General features: G+C 41.1%; 1 protein-coding gene across 2 annotated transcripts in view; it reads left to right on the top strand.

Annotated features, from left to right (window-relative positions):
- The first annotated feature begins 4,711 nt into the window (after nt 1-4,711).
- The window catches only part of astn2 (astrotactin 2), a 287,375-nt gene continuing 277,514 nt past the window's right edge, over nt 4,712-14,572 (top strand). For both annotated transcript variants that reach the window (XM_089020242.1, XM_089020241.1), the window contains exon 1: nt 4,712-4,905. The gene's annotated coding sequence lies outside the window, so the exon portion shown is untranslated. The remainder of the gene's footprint in view (nt 4,906-14,572) is intronic.

The raw sequence follows: 14,572 nt of genomic DNA, 5'->3' as shown, positions 1-14,572 counted from the left end.
CACACGCAGTTTCGCCATCTGCCGCCAAAATTGAACAGGTTTAACGCGAGCCTCTCGCTGTTGGCACCTACAGGCAGGAAACGGCACTATTGCCAGTCAAATAAAATAAAATAAAATAAATAAAAAAGTGCTGACTGGACAGTGTGCGTGCAATGTGACATGGCAGCTATACTGGATGTCCTTTTTCACATTTGTAATCAGGTATCCTATTTTGCCGGCGGTTAAGCTCAAGTTTTCGCAAACTGAGGATGGATCTTTACAGGCACATCAAAGTGTTTTAATCCTCATCAGAATCAGAATCAGAATCAGAATCATCTTTTACTCAGACAATAAAATCACACTTTGAAACTCCAACCTTTCTTAGAAATCCTAATGTGGAACTAAACACAATTTGAATCTGAAGCCCCCTCATACTTTGAAAATGTTACCAAGGCACCAAACGCTTATTTCAAACCCAAAGTACCTGAAACTCATCCACTCTGTCGTGCAACCAACAGTTGAAATCATTCCACCCCATTTTAAAAGCCAAACTGTTTCCTAACACTGATTTGAAACCTGAACCCTGTCTTGAAACCCCATCGAGCTATGTAGCTCTTTCATCCAGTATGGTTCCCAACGTTGCGTTTCCGTTTCATTCTCAAACAAACCTGTCATCGCGCGTATCTCCAATCCCCATCGATCGTCTCTTGTTTCTCATTCTCCATCCTTCCCCCCAATCCCCCTTTCAATGTGTTTTGATGTGATTCTTCACTCGCCTCAGTAAGAGTGAACCAGCCCAGGGGGCGTGGTGGCGGTGAATGGTGGGCTTTCCATCAAAGTGGCTGCCAGGGAGACAAAGAAATTTGGCAGCACCCTTTTGCAAACTGCACATGCCCTCAAAAAGGGACTTAACTGGCAATGCCACCTTTGATCAGTCCACCGTGACTTTATTCCCTGCAGCCCCGCCGCCACTGTCGGGAAAATGACTGACTGAGTGATGCTGCAGACTTTTCTGCTGTGTGCCTTAGAAAGCATCTGAGCACGGTATCACAACACCCGTTTCACTTTTTGGATGAAATCTTTGAGATGAATCTGTCGGGCAACATGATGAGATGTTTGCGGTATTAGAGATACCAGTGACTGAGCAACTTTTCTTTGAACTCGTTCACTACCATTCCCGAATTTAAGGAATACAAGTGTGACTTTGAGCGCCATTCTCAAATTTGTTCGGGTTTTGGTTTGGTCTTGCAGGGGTGGCGATAAACCGCCTGTCTGTCATCTGTCATTGTTTTTTTTCCGCTTACACGGGGAGGCAGGATTTCTCTTTTTTATGTTTGCGCTTTGTTACAACTTCAGCTGTTGTTATAGCACGATATAAATCAATACGTATATATTGTATTGTATTTTGGACAGCTGTCCCCATTTCAAGCTCAGATAACTCCAGACCCATATAACTTGGGAATTGAGTCTTTTTTTATGACGAAAGTAGACAATTTAAGGTTTATAACGCTGTATTGAATGTTTATGTAGTCCTAAAACTATATAACCTGTAGGTCCTGCAATTTGAGTGAAAATGACCAAACCCTTGGCACTGGAGTGGACACATTTTGCACATTGTCTGGCAGGGAATGACTTAGTTTGCTTTGTAGCATGCATCTCCACCCTTTTTTTGAATCATCCATAATATTGAGAAAAAAATGGCAACGTGGCAAAAATCATCTGATCTAGGAATTTTGTTTTGGGTCTTATTCTGTTTTTTTTTTTTCGACCTTGGTTTGCTCATTTTTGTTTTTGCTCAAGAAATGTAATTTCCACACATTCCTGATGTTGACGTAAGCCCCATTTGAAACTACAGCCATAGTGAGAAACATGGCATGAAACCCTAATTTCAAGATGTGAAATTCGTTTGGTAATAACGGACCCCTGAATATCCTTCGTCGACATTCATGCAGTGTTTAATTTGTGAGTGCCTCATTGCAGTCTGTAAAAAAAGTTGTCTAATCTTTAGTTAACATTAAACAGGCTGCCTTTAAAGTAGTCCCCCTCGTACTTAGCTGTCAATCTTCAATGATCACCCCGTTCTCCCCACAGGGACAATTGAAATTGACAAAGAAGCAGACTGAAGTTGACGTCTCTGTGGGGTGCAATCAGAAGCAGTTGGATGGAGGGTCGTCATGCTTTTCACGCTGAGTGGTTTTAGGTTTTTGATATGGCAAGGTCGAGCAGCGGTCAAGACCGCCTGCTGCCCGGGCGCAAGGACGAGGGTGGCCTTGCGAAGCTGAGCCAGTCAAAAAACCAAGCCGCCAACACAGACCTCTTGCCTCGTTCCCGACCGGCAACTTTTTCCTGCGTCTCGCGGGCTCTTCGTAAAGGACGAGTCAGGCGAAAGGATGGCGATGGCCGTGTGTGTATGTGTATGTGTGCGCGTGTGTGTCCCTCCCCTTCCATCTGGCGCTGCACGCCGCTGTCAGGATGTCAGCCGGCACACCCATAATGAAGGGTGTCATCAAGGTTACTGCATCCTGGAACGTTGCCTGCCTCCTGTTCTCCCTCTTGCTTTGCATCCCAGTCACCACTTTGGCTTATTTCATATGACACAAATATATTTGCTAAGTGGGATGTTGATATTCTTATAATATTGTCTGGAAGTCAGTATGTCCATAGAGGATAGAATAGACAAGGGAGTTAGTCTGCTCCTTCTCCAAATGCAAAATTAGGGGTGTTAGAAAATCCTAGTACATATTTTAGAGTCATATCAAGGAATGCCACAAAAAAAAGATTAGTGCATAGAGTGGGGGTTAGTTTGACGATATTTTCAGCAATCTAATTTTTTTTTTTTTTGGTCTCCTAAAAGTGAAGATTTTGAAGGTGCAAGGAATAGGTCTGATGCCAATGTAAAACATACCCTCTGTTGTGTACTATGATTCAATGTCAGAAAATATTCTGAGGGACCGCCCTTTAACTTATTTGCTGCCATTCTTGAATATATTCCGGAATTGAAAATTGTGACGTTGAGGGCCATTCCCAAATTTGTTTGGGTTTTGTTTTTTTCTTGCGGTAGGTGAAAATAAAGCGCTGGTCAGACCTCTGGCAATGTTTTTTCCCTACCACGAGTGGGCACCATTTGCCTTTTGTCCATGTTAGCGCTTTGTTACAGCTTCAGCTGTTGTTAAAAGTGCTATATAAATCAATATGTATGTATTGTGTTGTATTTTGTAACAGCCACAGACCAGTACACTGAAGTCCACGGCCCGGGGGTTGGGGATCGCTGTCCTATATTATCGGATGATAAGGTGCACTGTCGACTTTGGAGAAAATTTATGGGCGCCTCATGATGCGGAAAGTACAATATATCACAGCATATGGATGAAATGAAGTAATTTGGGAGGCAAGGTACTACGGGTAATATGTCACGTGGCAGACCAAAGCATGCTCATTTACCGCCATGCATGCAGTTTTTAATTTTGTGGTCTTTTTCTTCCAAATAATGACAAATTTCATTTTTTGTTGCAAAGTGATTTAGAACCACTCTGCTATTATGGCTGATTAGGAAAATATTCTCCTAAATGATGTTGAGGTGCAAGACAGTCTCAAAGCGCCTTCGGAACTTTTGTTTCTTTGAGAGTTCACTTCTCAAGCCTTCTTGGCACTCGTTATCCTTCGATACCAATCTTCTCGCAAAATTATTCTCATTTTTAAGGCACCAAAAACCAAGAAAACTGAGCACCGATTAACAAAGGATGAAATGAGTTGCAAGAAATTAACCAAGACATATTTTCAGCACAATTAAACCAATGAGGTTGTCGTTTTAACGGATGCCAAATCTTTTCCTTCGATGCCATTTCCCCAATCCGCAAGCTCCCAGCTTGGCCCTTCCTTGGCCCTGAGATTTCCCAGAAGACACCGGGCCAATTGGCTCCCAGTTTGCAACCACTCCGGTTGCCCAGCTAGCCTCGAGAGCCAGCAGAACAACGTCTGTTCTCACGAGCGTTCGGGTGAGTACAAAAAAAAGTTGTTCCATTCCGTGATTTCCCTTGTGGGGTCATTGTGTTATAGATGTCAACCGTCGTGGTCTTGGACAATCTTTCTTGCTTGATCCCAAAGTCGTTAAACACAATCGGAAACTCTCTCTCTCTCTCTCTCTCTCTCTCTCTCTCTCTCTCTCTCTCTCTCTCTCTCTCTCTCTCTCTCTCTCTCTCTCTCTCTCTCTCTCTCCAGTCCAAATATTGACTTTCTCCGTCATTGGCAAAGTCTTGTTTCTGCCTGGATCTCCAGAGATTCCTTCCTCGATGCCGCTAGACATGAGCTCAGTCATTTTCAAGAGTGGCAATAACATAAAGCTCTTACACTGCCGGTGAGTTCTTTTGTTCAACTACAAAAATCTTCCTTCCGATATTATGTATTTTTTTTCCCGTTGAAATATCTTCTTATTCATGGATTTTACATTATTCTCTTAAAATTTGACTCAGGTAAAATGCCATTTGCCAGAATTATAACCAACATGGTGATTCATCATGTTGTGTGGTTGAATTTAAATCTGGAATCATAATATTCATAGGTTTTTTTTTATCATAACTTTTTGACGCCATTTTTTGAGTACTGCACCAAATATGAACTTGCATTGAACTGACCCTAAATATCCCTTTGCAGTGTGACATTCTAGAAGTAGATTCGGAAAAGGACTCACAGGCACATATTTGAACTTAATGTTATTGCCACCCTTGAAAACGACTGACCTCATCCCTGGCGGCATCAAGAAAAGGAGCTCTGGAGATCGACGCAGAAGCAGGACTTTTCCAATGACGACTCGGACGTAGAGGAGGTCACTAATTGAGTGTAGCAAAACTCTGCTGAGAGAGACACAGAGACAGGGACAGAGAGACACACGGACCATCTCCGATTGTGTTAAACAACTCTGGGATCAAGGTAGTATCATTCTCTGTTGTTTAAGTGTGATTTAAATCAATATGTATAATGTTGTATTGTATTGTATTGTATTGTATTTCAATTTAGGACCGAAATATGTTGTCTTCATTTTCTCATCGTTTTTTAAATATCACAAGAACGTTAGAAAAAAAGCATCCTCTTGACTAATTCCTCAAATGTGACAATCCTGATCGAAAATGTCGTCACAATATGAAGAATGGACATTCAGACGGGAACCAAGGGCTATGTTCCTACTCCTTGATGATAAATGAAGAGGTATGTCTCAATACACATTAGTGGGAGACCATGTTTACCCGAATGAATGCACGATTCATCACAAAAGAAAGAAAGAAGAAAAAAAAAAAACTTCCGGCGGACAAAGCCTGAGCAAAGAGTGCATTTCAGTTCAGAATGAACTCAGAGCCCTTTCACTTCTCACCAAACACATTCTCTCACAGGCACTATATTCTAGGGATGATGCCTGCCGTGTTGTTAGGGATGACCCAAAATAGCGCTTTTGTGAGAGAGCGGAAAGTGGTGTTGATACGAAGTGCTGGACAACCTCCTCGACCTTGTCATGCGGCGAAGAAAATACACTTGTGCCGGGCTTGCATAGAGTCATTACTGTCACAGGCAAATGTCTGAAAACACGGACTGTGACTTTTAAATGCTGTTACAACCTTGGTTGTATTTCGGATCTGCAGAGTTATGCTACAATGAGACAAAGCAATGGAGGCATGCCAAACATCTCAAGTTTTTTAGGGTAGGGGCTGTAATCCCTTTTTTGTGGGTGTGTTCTTGTGTCACATGGATAGTTTCGTCAAGTGCATGAACTGCAGTACATCACCACCACTGAAATTATTGATTGTCTTTTTGTTTTTTGTGTTTTTTTTAACTCAATGCACTGCCTCAGCTCACGCATAGCGGCAAAAACAGCCTTGTGCTGCAAAAGACCACTCGCCGGTGCCATCCAGCCCCCTCCATGCATCCACTCGATGATGAAAAGTAAGCCCGCAAAGCCTCTTTAGGCTCGCCGCGGATCGAGCAAAACTTCTGAAGGCGACTGAACAGTCGATCAGCGTGTCGCGTTCTGAGGCATCATGAGGGGCGGGCTAACCGGCAAAATCTTGTCTCGCTTTGATTTGAAATTGGAATCGCAAGGTTCAATCTTTATGTTTATATGTACATTTATATGTATATAAATCAGCCAAAATTATGATTGAATTGAGACGATTGGGATGTAGCTCATCCTTCTTCACTTCCACCCCCCCCAAAAAAAACAGATTAGCATGAGCTGTATGAAGAAGAAATTAATGGAGGAGTGAGAGCTTTGTGGCAGCCAAATCCGTGGCCTAAATGGACTGTATTGACCACATTAATAACAGAATTTCTTCATAATGTTCTCGCCTAAGTGCATTAGATTTTGCATCGACCACGCTGGCTCTTTGTTTGTCTGAATGGCAGCCAGATACACTCCAAACATGCTGTTATTGCTAGCTGTTCACCAAAAGTGAAGCATGATGCATTGGCTGCCCAACTTCAACAATAATAATAACAACAAGAGGTGTAAGCATTTACAAAAGGTTCTTGTGGTTCCTGGCCACATTGGTTACAGACACATTGGAATCGTTGTATTTTAATTTTGTGGGAAAATACTAATACACACACACACGCACACACACACACACACACACACACACACACACACACACACACACACACACACACACATACAGACAAGCGTGCATGCGTGTATGCATACATGCATACACAACTAAATAATAAATCTATAAGTACATAAACAAATACACAAACAAATACTTCAATAAATACACAAATAAATCCAGAGAGAAATAAATGCATACAAAAATACACACTCACACAAACACGTTTGACACAGACAGATATAATTAATCTGTACCAGTTCAATCACCTGGAATTTGCTCAGTTATATCTTTGCCTTGGATCAGAACCAGAATCAGAATAAGAAAGCTTTTAATAGTCCCACAATGGGGACATTTGCAGTACACAGCTGTAATTTGCAGTAATTTGCTAAAAAGATAAAAAACACAAAATTCTAAGTATAATAAAACATGTCAGAAGACTGAGGTATATACTGTAACTATGTAAACATGTTTCATAATGAAAACTGTACATCGTGCATGTATAAAAAAAGCATATTGATACATGTAACTGTATTGCTTCCACATAAGATGGCTGTGCTATGTCTGTGTAAGCTCTCAGTCGTACAGGAGTGGTCCATCGATGAGAAGGTTTCTTCAGCCGTCATCTGTACAAAAGTGAAGGTTTCGGACGTTTCGCCTCCTATCCAAGAGGCTTCGTCAGCGAACTAAAGTCTGACTGGTCGTATCGGCCCCATATATATATCCCTAATGTCCAGACCTGGTGGCGCCGGACACAGCTATGATAGGTCCCTACTCTCAGGTTGGGGGGGGGGGGGGCGTGGGACCCCCCCCTTGTGGCCCCACTGATTGTTCCTACATTCCTGACTAACGATTGGCCTATTACACCCACTCCCCCCGGTATCACCTCATCAGCATAACGACCCTCATCAGCATTGCGAAAGTTGCCTAACCTGTTTTGCCTGAGCAGGCTATTGTATGAACGATCCAAATTGAACCTCACACCACCAGACCGGTTTAATGAAGGATTTTGTTGTTTTATAAGAATCGCCTCTTTCACCCCCCTTTCAAACCATCTATGTTCTTTCGCTAAGATTTTAACCTCATTGTCGTCAAATGAGTGGTTGCTAGCTTTTAGGTGCAAATGTACTGCCGATTGAGGCCCACTAGTATTATCCCTGCGATGTTGATAAAGTCTTTTTTTGAGAATTTGTTGAGTCTCCCCAATGTACTGCTCTTTACAATTTTCATTCTTACAATGTATGGAATAAACTACATTACTTTGTTTTTCATTTGGTAGCCTATCTTTTGGATGCACTAATTTTTGCCTTAACGTGTTTATCGGTTTGAAATAAGTAGGAATTTTATGTTGCCAAAGGACTCTTTGTAATTTTTCAGAAACTCCTGCAATGTACGGTACTGCTACTCCTCTCCTTTTAGAATCTTGAGAATTATTGGTTTCGTTCGCTATTCTTTCTTTCTGACATTTGTTGAATGACCACTGAGGGTACCCACAGTTAGTGAGTGCTCTCCTGATATGTTTTGCCTCCTTTTCTCTACCTTCAGTGCTAGTTGGTATTAGTTTAGCCCTATGCTGGAGGGTTCTGATAACTCCTAGTTTATGTTGTAAAGGGTGGTTAGAGTCAAAAAGTAAGTATTGGTCAGTGTGCGTAGCCTTCCTAAAGACTTCTGTTTTTAGCGCTCTGTCCTCTTTTATAATTACTTTACAATCCAAGAAGGCTAGTTGGTTCTCTTGAATGTCCTCACGAGTAAATTTAATGTTGAAGTCTACAGAGTTGAGATGATCTGTGAAGGATTGAATTTCTTGTTTCTTAATTATGACAAAAGTATCGTCCACATATCTAAACCAGTGTCTAGGTTTTGTCCCTGAAGACAAAATAAATAGGTTAATCAGTGATTCTAACACGTATGAGCAACTAAAAAGGGACCCTTCCAATAGATACAAGAAAGAAATGATTGACTGTCTCCAAAAGCTAGAGAAAGGAAAACATATAGATAAACAGATGTATTTTAGATTATACCCGGGAGAGGCCACGCCATGTATCTATGGCCTGCCAAAAATACATAAAGAAGGGTTCCCCCTCCGACCCATTGTTTGTAGCATTGACTCCTCTACATACAATGTAGCCAAATATTTAAAAACTATTTTAGCTCCGTTGGTTGGTAACACAGAATACCACGTAGAGAACACCACAGGGTTTGTAGAGAGGATCAAAGACCTCATATTGGAACCTGAGGAAACTTTGGCATCATACGATGTGACTTCTCTCTTTACATCTGTCCCAACCCCAGCAGCAGTCTCAGTGGTGCGGACGAGGCTGCTGGCGGATGTTTCTCTGCATGAAAGAACCAAACTGAAACCGGATCACATCTGCCAATTATTAGAAGTCTGCCTTAATACTACGTATTTTCAATTTCGGGAAAAATTTTATAAACAAATCCATGGTTGTGCTATGGGCTCACCAGTTTCTCCCATAGTGGCTAATCTTTACATGGAAGAGATGGAGAAACAGGCCCTCACATCCTTCCCAGGGACAAAACCTAGACACTGGTTTAGATATGTGGACGATACTTTTGTCATAATTAAGAAACAAGAAATTCAATCCTTCACAGATCATCTCAACTCTGTAGACTTCAACATTAAATTTACTCGTGAGGACATTCAAGAGAACCAACTAGCCTTCTTGGATTGTAAAGTAATTATAAAAGAGGACAGAGCGCTAAAAACAGAAGTCTTTAGGAAGGCTACGCACACTGACCAATACTTACTTTTTGACTCTAACCACCCTTTACAACATAAACTAGGAGTTATCAGAACCCTCCAGCATAGGGCTAAACTAATACCAACTAGCACTGAAGGTAGAGAAAAGGAGGCAAAACATATCAGGAGAGCACTCACTAACTGTGGGTACCCTCAGTGGTCATTCAACAAATGTCAGAAAGAAAGAATAGCGAACGAAACCAATAATTCTCAAGATTCTAAAAGGAGAGGAGTAGCAGTACCGTACATTGCAGGAGTTTCTGAAAAATTACAAAGAGTCCTTTGGCAACATAAAATTCCTACTTATTTCAAACCGATAAACACGTTAAGGCAAAAATTAGTGCATCCAAAAGATAGGCTACCAAATGAAAAACAAAGTAATGTAGTTTATTCCATACATTGTAAGAATGAAAATTGTAAAGAGCAGTACATTGGGGAGACTCAACAAATTCTCAAAAAAAGACTTTATCAACATCGCAGGGATAATACTAGTGGGCCTCAATCGGCAGTACATTTGCACCTAAAAGCTAGCAACCACTCATTTGACGACAATGAGGTTAAAATCTTAGCGAAAGAACATAGATGGTTTGAAAGGGGGGTGAAAGAGGCGATTCTTATAAAACAACAAAATCCTTCATTAAACCGGTCTGGTGGTGTGAGGTTCAATTTGGATCGTTCATACAATAGCCTGCTCAGGCAAAACAGGTTAGGCAACTTTCGCAATGCTGATGAGGGTCGTTATGCTGATGAGGTGATACCGGGGGGAGTGGGTGTAATAGGCCAATCGTTAGTCAGGAATGTAGGAACAATCAGTGGGGCCACAGGGGGGGTCCCACGCCCCCCCCCCCCCCCCAACCTGAGAGTAGGGACCTATCATAGCTGTGTCCGGCGCCACCAGGTCTGGACATTAGGGATATATATATGGGGCCGATACGACCAGTCAGACTTTAGTTCGCTGACGAAGCCTCTTGGATAGGAGGCGAAACGTCCGAAACCTTCACTTTTGTACAGATGACGGCTGAAGAAACCTTCTCATCGATGGCTGTGCTATTTACAGCACAAGAGTCCAGTTTTTTTCCTTTCACATTATTATTAAGAAATTTGACTGCAGTCGGTAAAAACGAGTTGTGGTACCTCTCCTTGCAGCGCGGATGTGACAGTCTCTGTCTGAAAGAGCTACCCAGTGCCGTCAGAGTGGGCAGCAGTGGGTCGGAGGAGCTGTCCATCATAGCTTTTAGTTTAGGTAGCGTAACATAGTCTCTGTGACTGTGTGTGCCTGTGATTGTGTGTGCATGTGAATTTAGTAGTAGTTTAGTAGTTTCACTTTTACTCTTTGGCATGATTCCAACTTGATCTCGGCTTTACTCCCTGGTGCTTTCTACTATCTTTACTATCTTTGTGACTGCTTTATTTCCTGTACATAATAGTTTTTCAATGTTAAGCGCTTTATTACAGCTTGATCTCTTGTTGTTGTTGTTGTTGTTAAAGCGTGATATAAATCAATATGTTTTGTATTGTACTGTTTGTAGTGAAAATCGTAGCAACCTTCATTCGTTGGTGTTTGTGTCCATTCATTGATATAGTCTTGAATCGGTTGTGTGTTTTTCTCCAGTCACTCCAATCTTGGAGCCGATGACATTTCTTATATTGGGCTTTGTATCCTTGCAGTTTAGGTCACTGAAGTCAAGTGTTTTATTTATTCTTTTTTTTTTTTTTTTTAGTTAAAAATGTTTCCCTCATACATTGTCCGTGAAGGTGAAAGCGCTTGAAGGATAGTAGCCCGCTAGCAGAAAAAGAAAAAAAGTCAAAAGATTTCGAGTGGGCCAGAATAGTTTTCCTGTCATCCTAAAGATTTATTTTTTGGGATGTTGGAAGATTTTGCAGTCTTATACAAAAACACACTGCAGAGCTATGGCGGAGCCTAATGTACAGTAATTAACTGAACGTTCACATCTCTCCAAGGGAGCAAAAATTGAATTGTGGTTAATGAATCAAAATCCATACATTTCAAAAGTAATTTTTACTCATATGTGCATAGGATACAACACATTGAAAATAAAACACCAACAGAGTGGTGATAAATGTGCTGAACAATGTCAATTGCAATTTGGTGCATGTCATATTGCTGTTTTATGAGCGGTTGAGAGAAAGATTTTTTTCACTCTCCGTCTCGATAGCGCACAACATAAACAAACCCTTTTATGTCATTTGAGGCTGAGCGATTGCAAATTCGAGGTTAAGAGGATTGAATTATGTTTTTGGCCTTCATCTCCTCTAATGTGGTTTGAATGTGTCTACAGTGTCAGGTGAAGGGATAAAATGTGAGGAAAAATGATTTCCGACGGAGATGACGACAGCCGAAATTGGCATTTCAACAGGTAAATTCACACCTAGTGAGGGTTGCTGTTCAGATATGGTTCAAATGACCACTGAAGTCTGACCAATGAATGTTTCTGTTTTTTGAAATTATGGCCACATACATGCTCTTTCCAGGCAGTCACTCAAACATTTTGTTAGCCTGACTAATAACCCTAATTGTACTATTAGCATATTGGCACACAATACTAATACCAACACTTGGGAAAATGACACAAGATAAAACAAGTAGGACAAAAAAATAAGTGCAAACCCAAAAGGCTTGAATTTGACCCCTTTACGAGGTCATTTGGTAGTTTTGGCATTTCTCTCGCCATCAACAAATCAACCATCTTCTATTCAAAGGCTGTGCTGATCTTATTTCCAAATAGACGCTACAAAATATCCTTGACAGTACTATCGCACTCTTTAGTGGCAGTAAATGGATTGAATTAATTCAATGTTTGTATTTCCAGTCTAGAGAGAAATCTGCATGAACGTATTACACTTAAAAATTATATTTAATGTCTTGATATTCCATTAATTTTGTTGCATTTATTTCACCCTGTTTGTATTCTTTTTGTCGCTTGCACAGCTGCTGCAACATCCACTTTGCGCTTTGTCCAGCTGCTATCTTTCTGTTAACCTTTAAACCAGCATAAATATATAACTAAATGATGCTGAAAATTCTGTTTCCTCTGACTTTTCATTTTTAATCTGCTCGGCTCTTTACCCTCAAGCTACTGTCACGAAGTTGATGGTTTCTCCTGCAGTAATTAAAGGTTACTGTTGCTGAAGAAAAACACATAATTGCAATACTAATGCATAAATAAACTTTGAAAAGCATGCAACAAAATGAAGTGCGGGGCTTTTAGAATTACACAGCGTCTTCTATTTTGTAGAGCTTAGACAAAACATAATCAATGGGTTCATTCCAGTACCTGAACATCATTAGTAGTACATAAAAACATAAATACAATAGAGCTCTGTGTGTCTCTGTGCATGTTAGCATGTTACTAATATATTTTCTGTTCTACAGCACACTGTAGCCTTACCATCCTATTTGTCTCACCTTCACAAAAAGCATTCAAAAAAAAATAAAAAAAATACATTTCGCCAACGGTGGGTGTAAACTGCATCACTGAATTATTAGTGGCCAGCAACCTGCAATTGCAGCTTGCAGTGACAGCTGTTGCACCATCGTTTTTATTTTTACTTTCAGTGAAAGTTCGTTTTGTGTGCAATTCGTCAAAAGCATTTGCACAGAATGACAATCTGAATGGACGAGAGAAGCACTTGAAAACGCTACGCGTAAGCTATGAAAGTTAACAGGCTACAAAAGTGCATCACATCGCTCCAGTGATATTGCTTTTTGCACACACATATGTGTGTAAATTGAAGGGTTTGTAGTTTTAAAATGGTTGTCATCTATGTAAATAAGTGGCAAAAAGGAGAGATGAATTTAATTTAAAAGTGGCTTCTTTTTACTCTCGTGTCACTGTACTTTTTCTGTTTCATTCATATGCGTATGCGATCGGGGGATATTGATTGAAAAGTATCTTTTTGTCCAAAAGTTGTGCAGCCTTTTCTCAGGAGTCTTTGGATATCCGGACCAGGTTAGCAATCATCCCATAATCGCTGCCAGCTCCTGCATGAGACAAAAAATAAGATGCAGTCCGATGCCGGAGCAGTTGCTTTAATCAGATTCAAATGGTGGAACTCTCCAACAATAACGGCTTCGACCGACAATTCTTTCTCTTCCCCGAGCTAACGCCTCTTTATCAGTCATCCGCGACCGCACCTCACCTCTCTGGCTGGTCTGAGAATACCATGACCTTTCATTGAAAAGCCCTCCACATGCATGGAGATCATTGGCACAGCTTAGGGATTTGTTGGAGGATCGGTCGTCGGGGAGGCAGCTTGCTTAATGCCGCCGTTGAAGCCATGTTTAAAAGAGCCCGGGGGCTTGACAGCAAAGGCCCTTTTCTCTCAATTAGATTGATTCTAAAGCCGGTGGGCTTAACCTCCACAGAAACACAATTTGCCTCCTTTGGCCAAGGATGTCTCAGGCAATCTGACACGGTGAGCTTTCGGACCGTTCAACTTTGCATGCGTAGACGAATATGTATTTGGATGAAGAAAGATTCGATGCATTTATTTATTAGTGTAGACTCCTTCGGGTAAACCAGCTCTTTTTTTTGGGTGCAGGGGCGACATATTTCAAGAGTGACAATGAACAACAGCCAAAAATACCAATCAGGAAATCGCCGCCAAGGACACATAATGTTTAATGAAAAATGATATTTCCCAAAAAAGCAACTCTCAGTCTAATTACATTGAGGCTGCAGTAACTTTTTCAAGAAAATAACATAACCTCAAGCATGCATACTTTGTGCTGTCGTTTTGAAATACAGAGGACAGTGTTGTTACAACGACCAAAAGACAATGCTCTGATGTAAAAAAAATCATTTTGTCTAAAGCAGAACATCAGGGCGGTCTAGGTATTTCTCTGAAACTGTCTTTGGAGTAAAGGACTCTGTGAAAAACATTACAAGCACAAACTCCATGTTCCGCCTTTTTAGTTTTTCTGACTATATACCAGTGGTGGGCCATGCATGTCACTCCTAGGCCTTAAGGCCTTTCATGACTTTGCTGCTGTGAAATGTAAATTTCTCCACTGTGAGACGAATAAAGGTACATCCAATCCAAGTACTTCTAGTGCTACGTCTGTATCAGCTGCGAGTGTGGTGTGATTTACACGTCCACTAATACAGTGTGCTAGCTCAGGCCAATATGCTCTTATCACTCACAGCTAATGACATTAGGATTGGCTCATGACTAGCCAACCAATCATAGTTGGCGAAAACTCTAACATATGCAGCGCTTT

Source organism: Hippocampus bargibanti, linkage group LG18, assembly GCF_051943395.1.
Source record: "Hippocampus bargibanti isolate YZ-2025 linkage group LG18, ASM5194339v1, whole genome shotgun sequence".
Classification (NCBI taxonomy): Eukaryota; Metazoa; Chordata; class Actinopteri; order Syngnathiformes; family Syngnathidae; genus Hippocampus; species Hippocampus bargibanti.
The sequence above is the reverse complement of the archived record's forward strand: the minus strand, read 5'-3'. Positions and strand labels throughout refer to the sequence as shown.